Raw genomic sequence first — 24,574 nt, forward strand, 5'->3', positions numbered from 1 at the left:
TACGGTTTTAGTTGCTGCTAGTGGAACCCACGCCTGCGTGGCATGACGCTGATCCTGCAGCGACACACTGAGTGTTTTGCCCTGGTCTCTGTACACAGAGCATTTCATCCTGGTCTCCGTAGTGCTCCTGCAGGTTCCTTAGCATTTTCTCACTCATCTCTCGTGCCCATGTCCCGTGCAGGCACGGCTCTCATGGTGGAAGTTCATGGCCCCAGGTTCACGGTGCAGGAAAAAAGTTCCTTTCCGGGGCCAGCGCTGTGGCATCCCTTATGGGCACCGGTTCTAGTCCCGGCTGCTCCACTTCTGATCCAACTCTCTGCTATGGCCTTGGAAAGCAGTAGAAGATGGCCCAAGTCCTTGGGCCTCTGCATCTTCATGGGACAACAACAACACAACAAAAAAGATATTTCCTTGCCCCTGTCCATGGGGATTATGGGTGACCCAACTGGCGGAGGGATGGGGCGGCTGGCAGGTGCCCACACATTGTCAGCCGGATGGCGAGCTCCGTTGAGTTGAAGCCCACAGCTCAGATGCTGGCTCTAAGTGGCCGAGACAAGTGTGCACTTTTTGGAAGGAGATACACAACTCTATCCGTGCGGATGAGAGCGAGGGGTCTGAGAAGGAGAGAGGCAGCCAAGGAAAGGATTTATTTATTTATTTTGAAAGGCAGAGAGAGAGGGGTGGGGGAAGATCCTCCATTCACTGGCCCACTCCCCAAATGGCTGCAACAGCTGGGGCTGGGCCAGGCCAAAGTCAGGAGCTTCCTCCATGTCTCCCACATTGAGTGCAGGGGCCCAAGGACTTGGATCGTCTTCTACTGCTTTCCCAGGCCATAGCAGAGAGCTGGATTGGAAGTGCAACAGCCGGGACTCGAACTGGTATCTGTATGGGATGCCAGCACTGCAGGTGGCTTTACCCGCTACACCACAGCGCCAGCCCGAAGAAATACTGTTGTTGCTGCCCAGCAAAGACAGACATTTAGGACAGGTTTGTTTTCCCATCAAGTCGTTGTTTCTGATAACACACACACACACACACACACACACCTGTATGTGTATTTTCTAGATGAGATAAATCCTAATCCCAAGTAGGGGAGCTTGGTTCCCAAGCGACACTGATGGAAGTTGGAGTCTCCTCGTGCCATCCTCTCGGAGCCAGGTGGGGGCCGTAGAGGGGCAGGGTTGAGTCGTCCGGTGAGCACTGCCCAGCCTCTGTGGACATGACCCTGGTTCCCCAACACACTGGCGCTTCTGCAGCCCAGGAGAGTGTGAGTGCTGGCCACTGCCGTCCTCACCTGGCCTTGCCAGTCCAGCTCCGGGGACCCAGTCACTGTGGACCTGGCCTTGAGTTTGGGTAGGGAACGGTCGTCCCCTGGAGACACCCCCAGAAACGTCCGATCAGAGCCAGGAGAGAGCTCACTGGCCTGCCAGGGTTCGTTTGTTGTGGGCCGAAGGATGACCCTGCTTGGTGTCAGGTTGTCTTGGCGTTGTGCTAACAGCCCTTTGGTCACTTGGCTGTTGAGTGAGCCGCGGAGATGGGCGCTGACTCCTGTGAAAACTGCCTCCCTGGGGAGGGTGGGGGTAAGAGGAGAGAGGAAAACCATGTGTTTAGAGAAATGTGTACATATGAGTGTTCTCCAAGTAAACATTTCAGAGCTGAGCCAGAATGATTAGGAGATAAATTGCCACTGGGGCTGTCAGCTCATTTGTTTACCTGGCGTTGAGTCAGGGTCAGCTAATGAATCCCTTGGTTTGGGATGCCTGCCCTTTTCCTGCTTGTGAAAAAGTCTGTGTTTCTGTGAGTCTGTCCGTCCATCATCTATCTGCCTGTCTAGTCTTTCTGTCTGTCTACTATCTATCCGTCTGTCCATCAGTCTATCCTTCCCCTTCCTACCTATCTGCCTACCTAAACTTCCTATCTATTCATCCACCCACCATTTCTTTCTCTCTTTCTCTCTCTCTCTTTCTTTCTTTCTTTCTTTTTCTTTCTTCTCTCTCTCTCTCTCTCTCTCTCTCTCTCTCTCTCTCTCCCTCTCTCTCTTCCTTCCTACCTACCTACCTACCTACCTACCGATCTACCTACTTAAAAGAGTGTGAGGGGCTGGTGCTATGACATAGTAGCTAAACCTCTACCTGCAGCATGTCCTGGCTGCTCCTCTTCTGATCCAGCTCTCTGCTATGGCCTGGGAAAGCAGCAGCAGATGGCCCAAGTCCTTGGGCCCCTGTACCCACGTGGGAGACCCGAAAGAAGCTCCTGGGTTCAGATCAGCTCAGTTCTGACTGTTGCAGCCATTTGGGGAGTGAACCAACAGATGAAAGATCTCTCTCTCTCTCTCTCTCTCTCTCTGTGTGTGTCTATGTAGCTCTGCCTCTCAAATAAATAAATAATTTTAAAAAGAGAGAGAGAGAGTGCTAGAGAGTGCTAGTGATCTCCATGCATACTGTCGCTCCCCCTCTTCGTGGAGGAACGACACAGGACCCTGCGCTGTTCTTTCGTCTGCTCGGCCTTCCCCGGGTTTGCTGCTGGTTCTTCCCGGGTTGGCTACTATCCCTTCCACCTCCGTGGAAGGGCAGTTCCCCCTGGCCACATTCCCCACTTCCGCAGGGGAGCGGCACACCGCCGGCCAGCTCTTCTCGGGGGCTGCACAGGTGTTCCTTCAGCTAGATGTTCCCCATAGATGTTCCTGGTGCATGCCGTCTCTCTCCTCCTTTATAGTCCTCCTCCGCCAATCCTAACTCGGCTGCCCACACGCCGAGTACGCTGCTCTCCTCCAATCAGGAGCAAGTCCTACAGTTTATTAGTTGAACTGGAGGCAGCTGTGCGGAAGCTGTTTACTTCTCTCCCAGCGCCATATTGTGGGAGAGCAGATGCATAGAATAAGTCTTAATTCCAGTAACAGTCTAGTCCGGTTTGCTCCCCACACATACCTAGCCTCTTTGTTCCAGCTCTGGCTACCTACCTGCCCATCCATCCATCCAGTCACCCACCCACTCTCCCAGCTCCTAGTTGGCACTCCCTTTGACTTTAGCTGGAGTTGGGTCGCACATGGGAAAGATCCCCTGGCAGCTGGCTCCTCTCACAGCCAAGCCTGGGCGGGGTGGGGAGGGCAGGCAAGAGAGGAGGCCTCTCCACCCTCCCTTAGCAGGAAAATGAAAGAGATAAATAAACTCTAATCCTGACCCGGAGGCAAATCCCAATAAAGATCCAGGTTAATTTTTCCTGCGATCCAACCCTCAGATTCATTGTGAGGATTAGACAGCGCTGCAGCCCTAATTTGCCAGATGAGATTGTATAATTATCTTTTATAGGCCTGGGTGTGATGTGTGCTTGCTGTTTATGCTGCAGGGGGCAGAGCGTGTGTTTAGACTTCAGAGTCCCTGCTCTGTCCTGCCAGACTCGGTTCTCACAGCGGGCGGGGTGGCAGCTGTCGGGGCTCCTGCCTGGCTGGAACAGTGCTGGGGCCTCGGATGAACTTGCCTGGGGCCAAACGGATAAATCCTTGGGAGGCGGCTGTGGGGACGAGTCCCCCGGCTGGAGTAGGGGTCTCCCAGGAAGGGCAAGCAGAGGCAGCAATATTCAAAGGGGAGGGGCCGCTTCAGGAAAGGCTGGGAATTGGAAGGAAGTAGATTGTGAAGGTCGTGACCTTGGGCACTTTCGTCTTCCTAGGCTCCTCCCTCTATAGAAGCCATATATGTGTTAAAAATTGTATTTTACAACTACAGTGGTGTCAGGCCAGAGAGACTGTACGCTGTTACCTAGGCTTTCGTGCAGGAGTTGTTTTACTTGTTCTGATTTTACAAGAAGTGAGAAAGGGGGCCGGCGTTGTGGCCTGACACCAGCTTCTGTACGGGTGCTGGCTTGAGCCCCAGCTGCTCCATTTCTTATCCAGCTCCCTGCTGATGCGCCTGGGAAAGCAGCAGAGGAGGATGGGCCAAGTTCTTGGGCCCCTGCACCCACGTGGGAGACCTGGAGGAAGCTCCTGGTCCCTGTCTTCGGCCTGGCCCAGCCCTGGTCATTGCAGCCATCTGGGGAGGAATGGACCAGCAGATGGAAGATCTTTTTGATCTTTCTCTCTCTCTCTCTCTGTAACTCTGAATTTCAAATAAATAAATGAATCTTTTAGAAAAGAAATGAGAACATTTTTACAGAACCCTACAAGTATCAGGGGCCCAGGGCCCATGTTGGCCTTGGGTGAGGGGATCCAGGGGTTTGGCAAATTCCGAGTTCCAGCCCCCAAGGTTTTCCCTGCGCACGTGTGCTTCTCCATCAGCCTGGCTCCCGGTGCACTTTGAGAAGGCAGGGGGTGTGCGGGGCTGTGCGATTCCCTGGCTGCCGTCTGCTGTGGCTTTAGCTGCTTTCCTTTCTTGGTTCCTCAGTTGTCAGAGGGATGCAGGAGGCACGGGCCCTCCATCTTGGCTGGAGGAGTCCATGGCCAGTGGTTGGGCCGGGAGTCACCAGGAGTTGTGTGGTGCAAGACATCCAAGGTGTCAGGAGGGGCCCGTGGAGGGAGAGGGTGCCTGAGGAAGGAGGGGCAGGGAGAAGCTGCAGGCTGTGGGCCGCCGCGTGGTCTCTGGTCTCCTGCATAGGTTTGCCGCTGGACGTGGCGTGCTACCGTTGTCCCACTTCCAAGGGGTGCTGCCAACCACCGTCCCCCGTCTTCTGCCGTCATGACAGGGAGGACAGTGCCGACAGGTGCCAGCCGAGGTGCCGTGGGCAGAGTCAGCCTCTGTGGGCGGGCCAGGCTCCCCCGGAGGCTGTGATCACCAGGCCAGGGCAGAACGCCAGTGAAAAAGAGACCCTGCTGGTTTTATGGAACGGACGGAGCAGGAGCACCCTTGTGTTGCCTCAGGGGTCCTTCCAGGTGCTGCCTTGCCTTCCTTTCCATATTGATTTGTTTATTTGAAGGGGGAAAATGGAGGGAGAGAGAGAGGTCTTCCATCCCCAGGTTCACTCCCCAGATGGCTACAATGGCCAGGGCTGGGCCAGGCTGAAACCAGGACCAGGAACTCCAGGCAGGTCTTCCACGTGGGTGGCAGGGGTGCAGGCACTTGGGCTTCCCCAGGTGCATTAACAGGGAGCTGGATCAGGGCCGAGCAGCCGGGGGACTCCAACCAGCTCTCCCAAATGGGATGTTGGTGTTACAGGTGGAGGCCCAACCGCTGCACCACCATTCAGGCAGAGATCCGGTGCCTAGAACTGGGCCGCAGGAAAGAGGGGAGGGGGCCGTCGTCTCCTGGGGTACAAATGATGGCTCCGAGCTGCCTGGCCCTCGTCCCTGAGGGGAAAGCCCTGGCTGGAGACAGGCTGGGCTCAGGGTGCAAGAGGGACCTCTCTCAGCCCTTCTGCTCAGCGTGTGTCCTAAGAGCCCCTGAGGGAGGCTCAGCCAGACATGTGACAAACACCTGCCGTCCCAGGCTGCCACCCTACCCCACACTGATGCCAAAGTTACCAGCCTCAGCAGACGAACCCCAGACCTCCTTGGGGGGGGGATCTACCAACCAGGACCCCTGCAGATGGGTTCCAGCAGCCCAGGGAAGGGGTGGGGTTACAGGGAACCCCAAGCCTGAGAACCACAGCTGTAAGATTCCCCCATCCCCTGCTCAGCCCCCTTTCCCCAAGAGGAGTTAGGAAGATCCCCTGTGGTCTCCCACTGCTGTCTCTCTTGATCTCTGCCACCCAGTTTGCTGAACGGAAATGCATGGGACAGGGCAAGGAGTTCAGATTTACTCCTGCTAAAGTTCAGGTCTCTGCTTGGAGGGGCAGCCTTGAAACTCTTCCAGAGCTCTTCTGGAGGGGCGGCCTTGAAACTATTTCCTTCGATCTGGGCTCACAGCTTGAGTTGGCTTATTGGATGCTCTCCTCCTGCCACCCCAATAAGAAGCTGAAAATGGATCGGACTTGGTGGGGGATAGTTTTGCATAAAGCAGGGCCGGGAATCCGTTCCAGAGGCCAGGGTTGGAGGTGAGGTGCACCGTGTGGCTTTGCTTGCCCCCTTTCAATGCGTTTTCTAGTGTTAACTGGTCGGCTAGGTAGGTTCTGAGTGTTGCGTGGTCCAACAAGGCTGAAATTGTCAAGTTTCTTGGCTCTGCAGGCAAGGGCCTGTTGCATCTGAGGTTGACCCTGGGTTAAGTCCTTGGGTGTGGTAAGGGAGGCAGACCCAGCAAACAGGTGTCTCTGGCACTGGGGGATGGGGGGTCTGGGACAGGCTAGGGGGACCCCGACCCAATCCCAAGACAGGGTCGGTGGATGGGGGTGGCCGCAGGGCCCCAGCGGAGCCCTGTCCTCAGGAGCAAGGAGACGACGTGGACGACGTGTGATGCGCCCTCGATGAGGAACAAACACCACCCAGACAATCCTTTCTCTGTGCGTGAAGGTTACGAGTTTTGTGTTTCAAGTCTGATGGCGTGCTTTCCCCCGCTCTCCTTTCTCCTCTGTCTTTTCACTTGCCAACCTACGGGTCTCCGGTGATTTCTCTGAGCCTAATGACGGGGAAGCTTAGAATGGAGCTATTATCTTGCCACACCTTTTGAAATACTACTCTTCCTGGTGTCCGAATGGCGTGGAACAGAGGTCGGATTTGAAGATTAAGCATCTGTGTCAGCAACAGCAGCCATGACAGCGGCTGTGCTGGCGTCTGTGGGCATTGGTTCTGGAATTCCGTGGATGGTGCGAGAGGGCCTTTCCTGTGGACACCCACGAGGGAGGGCGTCGTGATCGATGGTAGAGTCGGTATTTGCGGAGTGCTGGGTGTTCTTCCCAAAGACCCCAGTGGGTGAATCCAGTCTATAGGTTAGGGTCAGAGGTGAATGTCTCTACCCTGGCACCCCTCCCTTCCAGTTCCAGAACTCTTCTTCTTCTTTTTAATTAATTTATTTATTTGAAAGGCAGAGAGAGAGAGAGAGAGAGAGAGAGAAAGAGAGGTCTTCCATCTGCTGGTTCACTCCGCAGACGGCCACAATGGCTAGAGCTGCGCTGATCCAAAGCCAGGAGCCAGGAGCTTCTTCCGGGTCTCCCACGTGGGGGCAGGAGCCCAAGGACTTGGACCATCTTCTACTGCTTTCCCAGGCCACAGCAGAGAGCTGGATTGGAAGAGGAGCAGCCAGGACATGAACCAATACCCATATGGGATGCCGGCACTGCAGGCTGGGGCTTTAACCCACTATGCCACAGCGCCAGCCTCGAGAGCCCGTGTTCTGACCTTGATGTCGGAACATATGTTCTGACAGTAAACTTGGCACAGATGAAAATTCAGAACGGCATGACAGATTCTGTGTGAAAGGCCCCAGGTACACCTCCGCACCGTGAGCACAGATCGTGTTGTGTTAAAGGCCCACTGTGAGTTGGGGTCCGCTGTACTGTCACCATAAACCTCCTCTCTCTGAAAGCACTCCCCAGGGTGGCTGTGTCCATAGCTGACCCTGGAAGCGTGTCTCTCTCTCTCTTTCTCCTGAATTTCTGTCATTTTAGATGGCATTGAAGAGGAAAACGTGGGTTCGACGCCCATGTCCCCAGGGGGCTGTCACAGAGGGCCACCTAGCTCCACACCAGGGGCCGGAAGATGGGTGCACTGGTGTAACCTTCCCCTTATGTTTCTAGGTGAAATCGGAGGTCTCAGACGGACGTGCCGGGTGCTTCTAACCAGGGAAGAAGGGCCAGAAGGAAGCAAGGTGAGCTGCTCGCGGTCACCTCTCACGGGGCGGGTTCTGCACTCCTCTCCCGAGACGCCCCTCCCGCCGCTGCACGGCAGCCCAGGGCGCTGGTTGGCAGGTAGGTGGCTTGCAGTTTAACCACCAGAGGAGGGCCCAGAGACTCAGGGTCAGAGGCACACGTGGTCATGGCTGTTAATCCGGGCCGGGCCGCCTTCCCCTGGCTTTTACTTGGCTTCAGTTATTTGCATCTCTCACGGCAACAGCAGGTAGGTCAAGTTACGCCCAATCCACAGATGAAGAAACCGAGGTGCAGTTACTGACACAAGGTTGCCCTGGTAGCTTGTGAGGAAGCCTGGACCCCAAGCCGGGCTGGTACCCTCGCCGTGGCCTGCTGACCATGTCCGGGAGTGGCCGCGGCTGCCCAGCCCACTGCCTGTCAGCCCCTGCCGCCTGCCTTGTTTGCACAGAGGCCGCAGGACACGGAGGTCTTGCCATGTACAGGAAGGAGCCTGTGAGTACAGGAGATAGGACAGGTGGATTGCACCTGCTGCGTTTCCGGGACACAGAGTCTGTCTGTGTGGGTCAGTGGGCCGTCACGGATGGCGAAGTCTGGTTCTAATAAAGTAGGAAGTTTGATTTGCCTCTAGCTGTCCAGACTCCCGTTATCCACAGCAGCTGCAGCTGTGGCCGTGTCAGTCTCGGTGACTGAGCCGGAAGCCGAGAACGTGGGCGCGTTTGGCTGCAGGCAGGACTGTTGCTTTCTCCTGTGAAGCCTGGGACAGGGAGTGCTGAGCAATGCAGGCGGGGTTTTGGAGCCAGACTGGTAACTTTGCAGATTTGTCACTGGTGGTCTGGTGTAGTGGTAAAGAGAACGGGACCGGAGGGCCGGGGCCTGGCTGCAGATCCAGATTCCATGACTCCCTCACTTTGCCACCAGGGGCCAGTGACCTTCGCTTCTCTGGACTTGGTTTTCCCTGTCTGTAAAATGGACATACTAAAGACAGTCCTTTCTGCAGCGTGGGGTCAGAGGAGATCGGCGCCTAGGGCAGTGCCTGGGACGTGTTGAGTGTACAGTAAGTGTGGGTCTTTCTGTTCTAATTCTGGGAGGCCCTGGCTGTGCTCCTGCAGATGGCTGAGCCCCAGCTTCTTCATCTGTTACACACGATCCTAACGCCCGGTTCTCGGGCAGAACGAGAAGTGCGTGAGACAACACTCATCACAAGTTAGGTGCTAGGGGCCGGCGCTATGGCCTAGTGGGTAAAGCAGCTGCCAGCAATGCCGGCATCCCATATGGGCGCCGGTTCAAGTCCCGGCTGCTCCTCTTCCGATCCAGCTCCCTGCTAATGTTCCTGGAAAAGCAGCAGAGGATGGCCCAAGTCCTTGGGCCCCTGCACCCATGTGGGAGACCAGGAAGAAGCTCCTGGCTTCGGATTGGTGCAGCTCCGGCTGTTGTGGCCATTTGAGGAGTGAACCAGCAGATGGAAGACCTCTCTCTCTCTCTCTCTCTCTCTCTCTGCCTGTCTATAACTCTGCCTTTCAAATAAATAAGTAATTATTAAAAAAAAAAATTGGGAGCTAGCAAGGCCCTGTGTGTTAGTGCTTTTCCTCGTTTATCTACCTTATTCCATGTGGATTGGTTACAAGGAAGGTGGCCCGCGGTTTGAGCCCCACCCCCTCCACTAGAATCCGAAGGCCTGACAGCTGCTCCACGCAGTTTTCACCTTGAACGTCCTCCCCACTTCCGTAGTCGTGGCTTTCATGGAACAAGCTGAGATCCCGACAAAAGGCTCCAACGTTAGGACTTCCGGTCTTTCCTTTCCAAAGTAGTTTTTTGTTATGTTTTGTGTTTTGTGTGGTTTTTTTTTTTTTTTTTTTTTTTTTTTTTTTTTTTTTTTTTTACAGGCAGAGTGGACAGTGAGAGAGAGAGACAGAGAGAAAGGTCTTCCTTTTTCCTTTGGTTCACCCCCCAGTGGCCGCTGCGGCCGGCGCGCTGCAGCCGGCGCACCGCATTGATCCAAAGCCAGGAGCCAGGTGCTTCTCCTGGTCTCCCATGGGGTGCAGGGCCCAAGCACTTGGGCCATCCTCCACTGCACTCCCAGGCCACAGCAGAGAGCTGGCCTGGAAGAGGGGCAACCGGGACAGAATCTGGGACTAGAACCCGGTGTGCCGGTGCCGCAAGGCGGAGGATTAGCCTATTGAGCCGCGGCACCAGCCCCAAAGTAATTGTTTGTTCCTTCCTTAAGCCTATTTTTTTTTTAAAAAAAAAGGATCTATTTATTTATTTATTCATTTATTTGAAAGTCAGAGTGACAGAGAAAGGGAGGTGGGACTGGGAGGAACGAAAGATTTGCCCACTGCTTGCTCACTCCCCAGATGCCTGCCCTTCCGCAGCCAGGGCCAGCAGCTCCATCCGGGTTGCCTGTGTGGTTGGCAGGGACCCAAGCACCCGGACCCTCATCTGCTGCCTCCCTGGTGCCTTGGCAGAAAGCAGGACGAGAAGCAGAGGAGCTAGGACTCAAACTGGCTTTTTTTTTTTTTTTTTTTCTGGATATGGGATGCGATTTTCCCAAGCAGCGGCTTAATCTGCTGTGTCACAACGCCCACTCTGTGTTCAACCTGCCAGTTTCTTTCGGTTTAAAAAAAACTATGTTGAGTTGGGTGTTATTTATTTGAGAAACAGAGAGGAATCTTCCACCCACTGCCCCACTGCCTAGACACTTGCAGCAGCCAGGGCTGGGCCCGGCAGAAGCTCACATGTCACTCTCCGATTTTACAGAAGCTACTGTGGGTCTCTGTGTATTGTCACAGCCACCAGATCCCCATGGACAAACCCTCTCAGCCCCCCTTCCCACCACTTCCCCCTCACATTTGGATCTTTCAGCCCAGCTGTCCTAACCGTGTCTGTCCCCCACCCCGCCCCGTGTCTCCCCGCCTGCTCCGCGTGTCACCACCTGTGTGTCCCAGCCCCACAGCAGGGCCCCTGGGACTGGCGGCTCCTTTGCGCGGTCCACTAGCTCACCTTCAGGGTAGCCTGGTGATCGGGCTCTGCCTCCCCAGCTGGTGCCTCCAGAGTAGGGTGAGCCAGGACGGGCTCATTTCCATTACTTGATCGGCCACCCTGTTCCTTTTTCACTGCTCCCCTGGAGGGCCAGGAGCACACACTAGGTGCCCAGTGATGGTCGCTGGAGGGAGCAGGGCCTGGAACAAGTCACAGTGTAGCCACTGGGCGGGCGTGGTGACTGCCGGGCTGAGCGTGTGCTGGCGCAGGGAACGGCTCCCGAGTGACTCCCAGGCCACTGCTTTCCCAGAACAGCATCTCCTGCCTGCCCCAGCCCTCTACCTTCCCTGCTCAGGTGACCGCCACCCAGCGCCAGTTCATTTCCTAAGATGCTGTCCCAGGGCCGGTGCTGTGGCGTAGAAGGCTAGACCTCCACCTGTGGCTCTAGCATCCCATGTGGGTGCCGGTTTGTGCCCTGGCTGCCTCTCTTCCTATCCAGCTCTCTGCTTGTGGCCTGGGAGAGCAGTGGAGGATGGCCTGGGTGCTTGGGTGCACCCCTGGGAGACCCTGAGGAAGCTCCTGGCTCCTGGCTTCAGATCAGCCCAGCTCTGGCCATTGCGGCCATTTGGGGAGTGAACCAGCGGATAGAAGACCTCTCTCTTGTCTCTCCCTTTCTCTGTCTGTGATTCTGCCTCTCAAATAAATAAATAAACATCTTTTAAAAAATGCAGCCCCTTCCTCTCACCTGAATGGTGATAATTTCCCTCCTCCTTCATTTGTTCATAAACTCCTTCAATCATTCATTCATTTATCTAATATTTATCGGGTACCTGGCGGAGAACAGGGGCCAAACAAAACAGGCCTGATGCTAGACAGTGGAAAGGAGTCAATAAGTCAGTTACCAAGCATGTAAGAAGGTGGTGGTTTTGTGTTAGAAAAAAGTTAAAACGATGGTAGAGGGGCCGGCACTGTGGCACAGCGGGTTAAAACCCTGGCCTGAAGTGCCGGCATCCCATATAGGAGCCGGTTCTAGTCCCAGCTGCTCCTCTTCCAATCCAGCTCTCTGCTGTGGCCTGGGAAGGCGGTAGAAGATGACCCAAGTTCTTGGGCCCCTGCACCCATGTGGGAGACCTGGAAGAAGCTCCTGCTCCTGGCTTTGGAGCGACGAAACTCCGGCCATTGCGGTCATCTGGGGAGTGAACCAGCAGATGGAAGACCTCTCTCTCTTTCTCTACCTCTCTCTGTAACTCTGTCTTTCAAAATAAATAAAATAAATCTTTAAAAAAAAAACGAAGGTAGAGACGCACTTCCAGTGTGCCGTCCAGGGCAGGTAGAGGGGGCAGCACTAAACTGAGGAGGTGGCCGCACTGGAGCCCAGACCCCAGGAGGGGAGGGGCACTGGGGTGGACGAGCAGCGCCATGGAGGCCCAAAGCAGGAGCGCAGGAGTCTCCAGCAGGTGGAAGCACAGGTGCGTGGCTGTGGCTGGGGCTCAGCGAGGACCTGGGGGCCAGATGAGGCAGGGCCTGCAGGCCTCAGCCCTGCCCTCCTGGGGAACTGGGAGCCCCAGCGGGGTGTTGAGCTGGGTGCTGTGTTCCTACTCAGTGTTTGAAGGCCCTTTTTCCCAGGGGCTGGTGTGGAAGTCCAGGAGAACAGGGCAGTGAGAGGGAGGGGCGGTACCCTAGCAGACAGGGGCTGGGCCACGCCCCTTCCTCTCTTGTCCCCACCACACATCCAGGACAGCAGAGTGACCTTCCTGGGGGTGATGGACTGCAAAGCTGTGCCACATCTCAGGGGCTGCTTCTCCTCTTGGCTCCCCGACCTGCAAGGCCACTGAGGAGGAAAAGAGAAGGAAAGACAAAACAAAGGGAGCGGGGAAGATGGATAGGAGGTTAGGAGGTGAGAGATCGAGTTCCCACACGCTCATTCCAGTTGCGTTAGAGCAGCGAGGGGTGCCACCAGCCGTGATGTCACCAGCTGTGATGTCATCACGCATGGAGCAGCTGTCCCTGCTGGAGAGCGCCCCACGTGGCCTTCCCAGCACGGTGGCCTGTGGGGACTCCTGGTCCTGTAGCCTCGTGCCTTCTTCTCTCATCTTCCCCCACCCTCTCGGAAAGGGAGCCTTGATGGCCGCAGGAATGAGTGGGGACAGCCAGCGTGCCTGTCTTTCTTGTTCTGTGGCCGTGACAGCTAAGGGTGCAGCCAAGCTCGCATCGGAACCAGCAGGCCTCTCTGAGCAGGTCCCCACGAGGCCCTGGTTTTGCTGGGGGTTGTTGGCGAAAGCCTTGTGGTGATGACCCATCTGAAGACTGCACCCGTAAGGGAGCGAATGCCTTGTTCCTTTCTCTAGCGCACTTCTCCGGTGCTCATGTATACATTGAGCCAACCAGGGCCTGGGGCCAGGACCCCCTTCTCCCCCCCAAGTCCTGTCCCCCGAGGAAACCAAGAAACCTCTGTGTGTGTGTGTGTGTGTGTGTGTATACCTGCTCTGTCGGAGACGCTTGGAGCAAGGAAGGGGCGGTGGGAGCGGTGCCGTCTTTCCCTGTGCGTTTCTGCGCGATTTGCCGTGGGACATCCCCTGCCGTGTACTCTCCTCCCTCCAGACCAGCAGCCTGGGGAGATGGAGGGAGATGGAGCCTGGCGCCTGGGTTCCGGGAGCAGGTGCCGTAAACGGTGCGATCGCAGTGGTCATTTCCTCGCCTTGCAGCCCCTGAGACTCCCGCGTGAGACTCCGAGGACCGTCTTTGCAGACGGGAAATCCGACACCCAGGGAGGACATGCTCTTTCCTCGGGTCCATCCATCACCGTCGCACACGTGTGTGTGTGTGTGTGTGTGTGTGTGTGTGGTAGGGAGGGGCATGCAAGTGCTGATGCCTGCTGGAGCCCTGATTTAGAGCAAAAAGCTGAGGCTCTGGGAGGAAGAGGCAACTCCTGGTTCTGAGTGGCGGCGGGCGGCGGGGATGAGCTCAGCGGGGACCAGAGCCATCCAGAGCCCTGGCAGACGGAACTTCCCCTCCAGGTCCAACTGTGAGTCACTGGTGTTCATGTCCCTGCAGCGGGCTGCATCCCCCGGCCTCCCACTTCACCCATGGTCACAGCTCAGGCCTCATGACTCACTTGGCTCCTCCAGCCAAGCGCCGGGGGTGGAGTCTGTCTCCTGCTGGCATCTGGACCCTTGGTGCCATCGACGACGTAGCCGCTTGGCTGGCCACGTTCTCAGATGCTATGTGCAAGACGTGTGTCCCAGGGAAAGCCCCGCTCCAGCTGCGAAGGTCAAGCCGGAGCCACGGCTGCAGCCAGCAGATTTCAAAATGCATGTTGGAAAGTCCAGGGGGCTCCTGGAGGTGAAGCAGCGGCAGCCACAGCTTCCTGAGCCCCAGGGGCCGAGTTCGGCTGTGACACCTGAGAAACAGCCCCAGCTCGCGAGCGCAGTGTTTCAGCGCACAGCGCTGGAGCCGTCCCGTTGACACAGCAGAGTTCCAGCAAAAGGGCAACGGCTTGCGGGTGTCAGATTTCCCACCACACCCAGCTCTCCCCTTCTGCTGTCAGCTCTCCTCCTTGGTTGTCATCTTCCAAGGAAAGAAATAGTGTCATCTTTTCTCACCTGTCAGTCTCGCACCTGCCTGGAGCCCCTGGCACTGCCCGATCTGATGTCATCTGTGTTGATTGTCTGTTTTAGAAACCAGGTAGCGAGTGGGACTTTCTGCGGGTTGAGATGAGAGTAAATCCCCAAACTGTTTTGGGGAGATATTTTTTCACCTCCTGTTTTTCATTTCCACGTTTTCTTTTCTCTCTCTCTCTCTCTTTAACTCTCTCTCTTTTTTAATATCAAAGACAATCGTATGAGAGAGCATAGGGAAGTGGGGAAGAAAAGATCACCCCCAAAATGGACCAGCAAACTCCAGTCTGTGGGAAATGGAATAAGAGAGGAGGTTGTGCTGGTGCAGAACGTTTTGAAATGCACGCCTTTAAGGTTTTCAAAAAATGTTCATGGAAAATAGCCTCGTTTAAAAAAAAAAACTGTACACAGGTTTCGGGTTTTTTCTGGGTGGATATCTTGTCTCCGATGACATGCAGTCGGTGTCCTCTGTCCAGGGGATTAATCCTGAGATCCCAGAGCCACCTCTGGAGCTGACATGCCCCGCCCCCCCGCCTGGCATCCCAAGCAGGGAGGTGTGGGTCAGCGGTCCTGCGGCTCCGTTTACCTGCCACTGGCCTCTGCCCTTCCCAAGGATGATGAAGATGGCTGGCTGAGTACATTGCAGTTTTGTCCACTGGCTCATCAGTTCTGGAACTTTCCATAACTTGTCATCTCTGCTTTCAAGCACAGGTTTGGGGAGGTACGGGAGCCATGTTAAGGGTAAGGATCAAAGGTGAGGCGGCCCTACCTGGGCCCGTGGCATGGGTGCCCAGCTGTTGGGCCCTGTCTTTCTCAGGTAGCTCATCAGACTCTTCCTAGATAGTGAGTGAGCCAGCTGTCCCCAAGAGAAGGAAGGTGGGGGACAAGTCGGGGGTGCAGGGACCAGGTCCCTCTCCGGGTCCCTCACTGTCTAGCGTCTGGCCTTGACCAGGGGCTCAGCTCCACAGGGCTCAGCTGACCTGGGGAACAGGTAGGCCGAAGGTTTGGGCATGCATGTTCGTTGGCCAAGGTGTGCGACTTGAGCAAAGGGGTCAGGCTCCGGGTGACTCAGTCTGCTAGCAAACTATAAAAGGGAAATGACTCACTCCCAACCCCGAACAAGAACTCCTAAGGCCAGGCCGCCAGCACCTGTCTGGGGCTTGGTTAGTTATTAACGCTGCCAGTCAGAGTGTCATGGGAACCGGGTGCTGGCCTGCAGGGCTGCAGGCAGCTGGGCGTTTCACAGCTTGCAAACTCCTCCACGCACCTTCTCGTGGTTCCTCTCTGCCTGGCTCATGGAGCCCTTGGTTCCCTGGCATCATCCGCGGGGGCCCTAGAGGATGCCACTTCCACAAGGATGATGAGGGAGGAACCTCAGCACCCCTGCCCCCCCCACACACCTTATTCATTCATTCATTCATTCATTCATTTTGTCCTGCTGGAGCATCAGGTCACAGGAGCCAGCCTGGATCTGGGCGTTGCAGGAGTGGGCTATGCATGGGGCTACCTTGCAGGTGCCAGCCCTGGAGTTCTGGTTGGTGTGGCTCAGTCAGGTCCACAACGAATGCCTTAGGGTGGTGTCGGCTGTGTCAGTCCAGGAGCCCCACCCGAAAGAAACCAACTGCGCCACCTCCCATGGCCCTGACTTGAGGGTCATTGGTGTATACCCCCGTGACCTGGGGCTCCCGACCTAACGGAGTCCTCTTCCTCTTGCTCCACCTGCTCTGGGGCTGCTTGGGAGCTCAGTAAAATGCAAGGCCTGGGCGTGAGCATTTCTGCAGGGTAGAGGGGCAGAGCTGGGCTCCGGAGTGGAGCCGAGAGTTCACATCAGCTCTGCTTTCTCCTTTCCCTTCCCCACGTCTGGAAAAGTCCGGAGCAGGCAGCTTCTCCCATGCCCCCCAAAGGTGTGTGTCATCCCTCTCTGGGAGGCCAGGCGCGGGCACCAGCCAGGCCTGCGACTGCCAGGGCCAGGCCCCTCTACGTCCAGACTGTCGAGCAGAAGGAAGAGCCGGATGGAGCAGAAAGACCTGGGAGGTTTAGCAAGTCAGGCTCCCCAGTGTCTGAAGAAAAGAGCGGTCCCTGGTGTTTGCTACCCGCTGGGTCCAGCCTGCCAGACAGCACAGAGGGCATGGAGACCCCCCCCCCCTTGGCTGCCGGGGCTAGGCATTGGGACCCAAGCCCCCTGGGTGGCCTTGAGCGAGCCGTCGCCCCGCGCCTGGACAGTTTCCCTGTCTGTAAAGTGGGAAGAACAACAGCACCTGTCTTGCTTACTCCACCGGATTTGTGTGAGATCACTGCGCATGTGACAAGGTTCTGGGAGTGGCCAAGGGCCACCCAGATCGGGACGGAGGCCCGGGGTGCTTAGGGTGATCAGCAGCACAGCCGGGCTGGAGGTCTGGGCTGCCTCCGGGAGCCTGGCTTTACCCGTCCCAACCTGGGGCTTAAGAGCGTCTCAGGCCTCCCACAGCTGACAAATCCCCTGCCTGATGGGTGTGTCGTCTGGGCTTGGGCTCAGCAGCCAGCCTGCCCGCCCTGGGCTGCTCTGCCTTCGTGACTTGGGCAGGCACAGACATTGGTCCCAGTGCCCCGTCTCTTAGGTCTTCCTGTGGAGACACTCGGGGGCACGGAGTCCTTTGGTCTGTGTAGTCGTTTGGGTGCTGGGCTCAGGTGTCTCCATCTGTGGGATTTGGCCATGTTGTCACCTTTGCGCCATCAAAGGAGAGAGAGGTGCTTTGAATGTCAGATTTTTATCCCGTCGTGTGTACACCAAGAGGTGCCCGTGGTCTCATTCGTTCGTAGCATTTCCTTTGTTGTGGTCTGTCTTGCTTTACAGGGCTCTGTGCCTGCGTTGACAAGAGGAATGTCAGGGTTGAAGGGGCGTTATGGAGGGCAGTAGGCATCTGTCTACTGGGTCCCAAGTGCCCGGTGCTGGGCTCAGCGGCTTGGGTGCAGTCTTGGCTCTCATAAAACTCAAACTCTTTGTGACCACCTAGGTGCACCTGCCACCTGGACCCGTAATGTCCTTTATGTCTTCCTGGGTGGTGCTGTCTGCTGGAACACTTGGACAGCGGGAATTCTCTTTCCCAGGGCCACTTCCTCTCACAAGGGCAACTCCAGTTGTTGGGAAGTTCATTCATTTTAGGGAGTCTCCACCTGCTTCCAGAAGCCCCCACTGGTGGGCCCCAGACAGACGGCAGGCTGTGGGGGTGCAGCCTTGTGGGGTGCAAACTACAGAGCTGTTCTGTGAGGGCCTGACCCCTGGGACCTAGAAGAATCACTGAAGACTGTGGAGCTGCTGAGATTGGAGGAAGAGACTGACTGAAGGGGGTTGGGGAGAGTGAGACACAGCAAGAGAGAGAGAGAGAGAGAGAGAGAGAGGTTGCAGGCCATCTCTAGTGGTTCAAGTGCCCCCAGAAGATTCATGTTCATTGAGGATCTCAGAATGTAACTTGATTCAGAAATAAAGATGTAATTAATTAGTAAGGATTTGCAGTAAGGTCATTTTTGGAGTCGGGGTGGACCTAAATCCAACGGCAAGTCTTAGAGTTCTAAGGGAGAAGGTGATGAGTGTGGAGGCCGAGGCTGGAGGGGCGCATCCACAGAGCCTGGCTGGCTGGGAGAGATGTGAGGGACAAAGTCTCCCTCTCCCCCGGAACCTCCTGAAGTAGCCAGCTCGGCCCAGACCTCGGCTTTGCACTCGTGGCCTCCTGACCCGTGAGAGAAGAAATCCATGTTGTTTTAGCTACAGGTTTGTGGCAGCAAGAGGCAGCCAATGCATCGTCCAACTGTGAGGAGTGGCACGAAAGAGCAAGGAGACAGGAGTAACCAAGCTCTGTAGGGGATGAGGGGACTTAGACTTGGGGTGGGGGCCGGGGCATTGGGCTGCACGCATGGTCAGGACCTGGGCTGGCTCCTTTGTGGGGGTGTGAGCGGGCTTGGGTTGTGTCACAAGAGAGCTCAGCAAAGAGCCAGCCCTGGACCCCCTGCCTCTGCCCTCTGTCCACTTACTCCCCCCCGCCCAGAACAGGATCAAACCATCTTTAACCCTCGTACCGCCCCCCCTCCCCCCACATAAATCCATGGCTTGTACAAGGCGGGGAGCTGCCAGAGGCTTATTAAATAATGCAGTATTTCTGTGGCTTGTTAGTGTCTTGTAGGATCGTGCCATATTTTTGAACAGTTCTTTGTTCTTTCCAGTGCTGTTCTTTGTCTGTAACCTAAGGCTCCGATGATCATCTCTGTAGCAAGAACTTTCTCCTTATCTGTACTACTGCCCTGAGGCCACTGTCTCCACTCACCGAGAGTCTGAGGTTTAAAACAACCTGGATTTCTTTTCGTAGGGTTCTGGAGGCTGGAGGTCTGAAATGGGACTTAAAGTCGAGTTGTCAGCAGGGCTGTAGGGGACGAGCGTTGCTGTCTCTTGTGGCTGCCAGCATCCCCTCGCTTGTGGGCACGTCACTCTGGTCTGTGCCCTTGAGGTCACATCGAGTTCCCCTCCCTGTAGTCAAGTCCCGGTCTGCCACCCTCTTCTGAGGATGTCTGTGATAACATTGAGGACCCAACTGGATAAAGCCCAGATAATCTCCCCATCTCAAGATCGCTTACTTAATCCCGTCTACCAAATCCTTCTTGCCATATCCGGTAATGTTCATATCTTGCGGGGATTAGAACCTGGCTAACCTGATTAGAACCTGTTGGAAGTGGGAGACACACAGACCAGGGATGGGTCTCCTTACTCAGCTCATCACCGTACCCTGTCTAGATACACACAAGCAATTCCTACAGGTGGATTTACAGGAACAAAGGGTGGTATACTTAGGCAGGATGAAGGTACTCAGTGTTCATGCAGCCAGTGACTTTTTGTTGCTGTCCCTTTAAGAGCTGTTCTAAACTGTCCTGGGAGTCAGCTGGGATTGGGGCAGGTGGCTGTAGATTGAAATCCCCATTACAGGAATCATTGAAAGTTAGCCTGTAGGAAGCTCGGGCTAATGAGATAATTCCCATTAGGAGAGGAAGGAAGTGAAGGTAGCCGACCTCCTTTCTGTCTCTAATTTATAGGATTCATTGAAACCACCCCCCCTCCCCCTCGGCCCCTTCTTCAGCCACCCATTCGAGTTCGGGTTGCTGTGTCCACCCTGTCTGCCAGCCAGGCCCCTGGTGTCCAGCAGGTCCCAGCATGCCCAGGAGCCAGGGAAGGTTGCCTTCCGCCCAGCCGAGGCATTGGGGCTCTTTTCTTGGCAGCTGTTCCGGAGAATCTCTGCCTGCCCGCTGTCTCCTTTTCCCAGAGCCTCGCCCGGCTGCCCCCATTCCTGCCCCTGCCCCGCCGGGGAGGGGGCCCGGTGCCCACAGGACCAAAGAAAAGAGAAAAGCCGTCAACAGGACGCGGGCTCCAGGGGACGCAGAGACCAAAGCTGCCAACGTTCTGTTTGCTTCCTTCCTCCAACCCCCTGTGCTCTTGGGGGGGGGAGGGGAGGGGGGAAGGGGAGGGGAGGGGAAGGGAGAAGCAGAAAAAAAAAAAAAAACTCCCCAACGCCCCGAGAACAAGAGCGAGATCGCTGCCTTCCTGTGTGGCTGTGCCGCTTCCACTTTTGGTCAAAGTTCTCTGCAAACATGAAAATCCAGTTTGGGTTTTTAATTAGAACAGTGTGAAGCTACCCAAACTGCAGGGTTTATGAAGTTCGCATCAGACCCTGGAAACACATCTGGGGGCTGGAGAGAGAGAGAGAAGCCCAGAGAGAGGAGAGAAGGAGAGAGAGAAAGTGAGTGAGCTCCTGGCTCCTTGGGCTGTGCTGCCGTCAGCCCATTGCCTAGTACACGTATTCAATGCCCTTTTGCAAGGCTGGCCGCCCCCACCCCCTGCCCTAGAAGGGACGCTGGCCCAGGGGGGAAGGGTGGCTCTTTCTTGCCCGAGTTCACTTCTTTTCCTCCTCTCAGCCTCCCGAGGGAGGCCATGTGGTGGAGTCCTCTGCGTCAGGGCCGAGGGCCAGCGTGGCTCTGGCCCTGGGGACCATCCAGCAGCCCTGATGTGCCGTGTGGGTGGCCTGTTCCGTGAACCTGCTGCCTGACCTCCAGCGCCTCTGAGAGCCCAGCTGCAGCCTGCCCAGTCCTCTGTTTGCTGTTGGCTGAGTGGGCCATCTGAGAAGCGGAGGAGCGAGGCCCTGCGGTTGGCTGCTAGGTGGCCCCTGAGGGACATGTTGCATGGTAAGGAGAGGATAGGAGGGAGTCTGGGACCCGGGTGCCCACTATCTGAATGGTCCTGGCCTCGTGGTGACAGAGGGTGCCGAGGCCCAGCTTCCCTCGTCACCTTGACACAGGTGTCCTGGCCGTGCAGGACCAGGACCGGGCAGGGCGCTCCCCCGCTCCCCCTGCCCCCAGCAGTGTATCTGATTGGCCTTCTCTGGCCCTTAAGACTGCAGTGTTGCTAAAGAGAGCAAGACAGAGACAGATAAAAAAGCAGGGCTTCAGCGTGCAGGATGCAGTTAGAAGAATGGCAGATGCCAGGGCGGACGCGAGAGTTGGGGGATTGGCATTTCAGGGTTAAACAGTAGCACAGCTAAAGTGCACAGCACCTTTGCTACTCTGGGCTAAAGCTTTTTTTTTTTTTTTTTTTTTTTGACAGGCAGAGTTAGACAGTGAGAGAGAGAGACACACAGAGAAAGGTCTTCCTTCTGTTGGTTCACCCCCCAAATGGCCGCTACAGTTGGTGTGCTGCTCCAATCTGAAGCCAGGAGCCAGGTGCTTCCTCCTGGTCTCCCATGCGGGTGCAGGGTCCAAGCACTTGGGCCATCCTCCACTGCACTCCTGGGCCACAGCAGAGAGCTGGACTGGAAGAAGAGCAGCCGGGACAGAATCTGGTGCCCCAACTGGAACTAGAACCTGGGGTACCGGTGCCACAGGCAGAGGATTAGCCTAGTGAGCTGTGGTGCTAGCTCAGCTAAAGCTTTTAACAGTAGCTCAGAGCCGGAGCCATGGCTCACTAGGCTAATCCTCCGCCTTGCGGCGCCGGCACACGGGGTTCTAGTCCCGGTCGGGGCGCCGGATTCTGTCCCAGTTGCCCCTCTTCCAGGCCAGCTCTCTGCGGTGACCAGGGAGTGCAGTGGAGGATGGCCCAAGTGCTTGGGCCCTGCACCTGCATGGGAGACCAGGAGAAGTACCTGGCTCCTGCCATTGGATCAGCGCGGTGCGCCAGCTGCAGCGCGCCAGCCATTGGAGGGTGAAGCGACGGCAAAGGAAGACCTTTCTCTCTGTCTCTCTCTCTCACTGTCCACTCTGCCTGTCCAAAAAACAAACAAACAAACAAAAAAACAAAAAAACAAAAAAACAAAAAACAAAACCCGTAGCTCAGCGGCACTGTTCACTGTGGGGACTCCTTGAGTTCACATCCGCTGGCTTCCCCACCGCCTGCCTGCATTGGTGGCTGCTCAGAATCTTTAGCGGCTGTTGAAGCAACATGGGGAGAAGAAGAGGTAAGAATTGACCCCAGTGCTAAGAGCAACTTTACTAATGACAAAAAGAAAGAAAAAAGGGGTGATGGAAGGTGGATCTGGGCTTTTTTGCATACTCCTCAGGTGAGGTCTATACCAGAAAAATAGCCTTGGAAGTGGCGTATTGTCCTTCCTTCCTTGGAAATGTACTGCCTGTGTTTTGATAGAGATAGTGCCATAGGGAAGTGGGGTAATCAGAGTAATTCCTTAGGGCATCTTGCAAGTGGAACTCAGTCCTCACAACCTCCCACGGCGGAGAAGGTGCTCCCATTGTCCTCGATGTACACCTGGGTCAAAGAGAAGTGAGGAACTCACTCAGGATCCTACAACCGAGAAGAGGCTGACCCAGGACTTGAACCTTGGTCTGACTGGTGTCGTTAAAGCTCAGGTCCCTCTGGTGAGATGTGCTGTCTTCCTGTTGGTAGACTTGAGTGCGCTGTGTCCTGCCATTCTTGTGAGATAGCTTGTGTTCCTGGTGATCCATTCACCCATTCCTTTGTTCATCCTTACATCAACCATCCACCTGTCTGTCCATCTATCCATCCATTCATCCATCTGTCTATCCATCCATTCAACCATCTGTCTACCCGTCCATTCAACCATCCATCCATCTGTCCATCCACCCGTCCATCCACCCGTCTGTCCATCCATCCATCTGTTCATCCATTCAACCATCCACTCATTCATCCATCTGTCTGTCCATCCATTCAACCATCCGTCCATCTATCCATCCAACCATCCATCCATCCATCTAACCATCCCTCCATCCCTCCATCCATCTATATGCGTCCATTGACCTATCCATTCGTGTGTCTCTCAGTGTCAAATAATAAGCACAGCACCCTCAATGCAAAGACAAAAAACATAAGCTTGCAGCTGACCAGTGGCCAGTCCATGCCGCGGGGCTGGGAAACACTCAACAGCGCCATCGTTGAGGGCATGTGTTCTCTCTCTCGTGTCAGCCATGACCCAGACCCAGACACATCAGAATCCTTCTTGAATCCCCACTGCGTGAGTGGCAGCGAAGGCCCACGAGGGACCAAGTGAGGGGGGACGTGGCGACATCATAAACAACCTCGTCTCCCTGTCCCCTCCATGGCCTGATGTAGAGGCGAGAGGAGCTCCTCCGTGGTCTCGGTGCAGCTGTTTCTCTCTCCTCCTGTTCCCTGTAGTGCAGCAGGGCCAGGACTCTGCCTGCCCAGCCCTCTGTTTGCTGTTGGCTGAGTGGGCCATCTGAGAAGCGGAGGAGCGAGGCCCTGCGGTTGGCTGCTGGGTGGCCCCTGAGGGACATGGTGCATGATAAGGAGAGGACAGAAGGGAGTCTGGGACCCGGGTGCCCACTATCTGTAGAGTCCATCTCTAGGAACAACCCCACGGGAGGATAACAAGGGATCCAGGCGGGCCGGTTCGGAAGCGTCTTTGATCTGCCCAGAAGTTAGTGCTTTTCAGTGGAGAACCGCAAAGCAGCCCCACCCGGGGCCCAGAGATAACAGACTGGTGCAATCGCGAACCCCCGGCCTCTTGATAATGCCGGGTTTTATTGAGGTCTGGTTTTCACCCAATGGGAACACATCCGGCAGGCATCAAAGGGAGCAGGCGTCACCTTGTGCAAAGAATCCTGGGCCCTCGGGGGTGTGCGTGTGTGGCTGTGTGTGCACAGGGCAGCCCGTTGGCAGTTACTCTTCTGTGGATCAGAGGCCGCCACCCCGCAGAGGGGCCTCGCGGGTGGGGAAGCCCGATCTCCTGAGCTGTCCCGGCAGGTGGCAATGCGCCATCTTTGTTTTGACAGGCACTCCTGGGTCATTTTGTCCAAGGGCAGTAGGTAGGAGAAAGGTAATGGGGAGGTGAGGCTGGAGCGTACCCTGTAGGGGCCTCAGACTCCAGGCAGATAGGTGAGTCTCACCTGTCACAGTGGGAGGAACAGGATGTGGGAGACGGTGGCAGCAAAGTAGGGGGAGCTTTGCAATGAAGTGGCTGGGGCGTGGTCCTCGGAGAAGGTGCCTCTCCCTGCTCACCCCTCGGGCTGCCTGCTGTCTTATCCAGGCTGTCGGGTCACTGTGCCTCATGCACTGGCCTCAGGGGACCAGAGAAACACCACAGTGCAAGCATCCCATCTGCAAGCTTTTGAAGGTTCACTTATTTTTTTTTTTTTAAAGATGTATTTATTTGAACGGCAGAGTTAGAGAAAGAGAGAGAGAGAGAGAGAGAGGTCTTCTATTTACTGGGCTAGGCCAAAGTCAGGAGCCAGGAACTCTAATCCACCCAAGCACTTGGGCTGTCATCTGCTACTTTCCCAGGTGCATTAGCAGGGAGCTGGATCAGAAGTGGAGCAGCTGGGACTCGAACTTGCACCCATATGGGATGCCGGCATCGCAGTGGTGGCCTCACCTGCTGTACCGCAACAGCCCCTCATACATTTGCAAGAATCAGGACAGTCTCATGGGAGCTGTACAAGCTGGAGGTCTTCGTCAAGTGGAGACACGTTTTGACTCTGTGGGCGGGAGAGCTGGGTAGGAAGGGGCAGCAGGTGCACTGGGAATGACCAAAGCCAGCAGCAAAGTCTGATGTCCATGGGACTCACATGCTGCCACCAGCAGTCTGGTAAAAGCCCCTGGGAGCAGGACGGGGCCCTGGCCTGCGACCTGGCTCCCTGGCATCTCTGGCGTGGCTGGTAGGCAATACTGCATTAGTTCTTTGTCCTGCTCGGCGGCACTCGGTGGCCTGAGGAAAGAGGAGGCAGAACCCTCCGGGAAAGGATTGGAGGCGATGGCCGATCTTTGCACCTGAGCTGCTGGCACGCACTGGGAGTCGGCCTTTTCTGCGTGC

At 56.0% G+C, this 24,574-nt stretch overlaps 1 long non-coding RNA gene across 2 annotated transcripts in view; it reads left to right on the plus strand.

The window, feature by feature from the left end:
* Positions 1-24,574, plus strand: part of LOC103351609 (uncharacterized) — a 174,997-nt gene that overhangs the window by 137,511 nt on the left and 12,912 nt on the right. The window contains exon 2 of one of the 2 annotated variants that reach the window (XR_007911368.3): positions 7,597-7,767. This is a non-coding gene — a long non-coding RNA (uncharacterized LOC103351609). The remainder of the gene's footprint in view (positions 1-7,596; positions 7,768-24,574) is intronic. The other variant, XR_007911367.3, reaches the window with a different exon arrangement.

This window comes from Oryctolagus cuniculus, chromosome 17 (genome assembly GCF_051225735.1).
Source record: "Oryctolagus cuniculus isolate XC-2025 breed Fujian yellow rabbit chromosome 17, ASM5122573v1, whole genome shotgun sequence".
In the NCBI taxonomy this organism is placed as follows: domain Eukaryota; kingdom Metazoa; phylum Chordata; class Mammalia; order Lagomorpha; family Leporidae; genus Oryctolagus; species Oryctolagus cuniculus.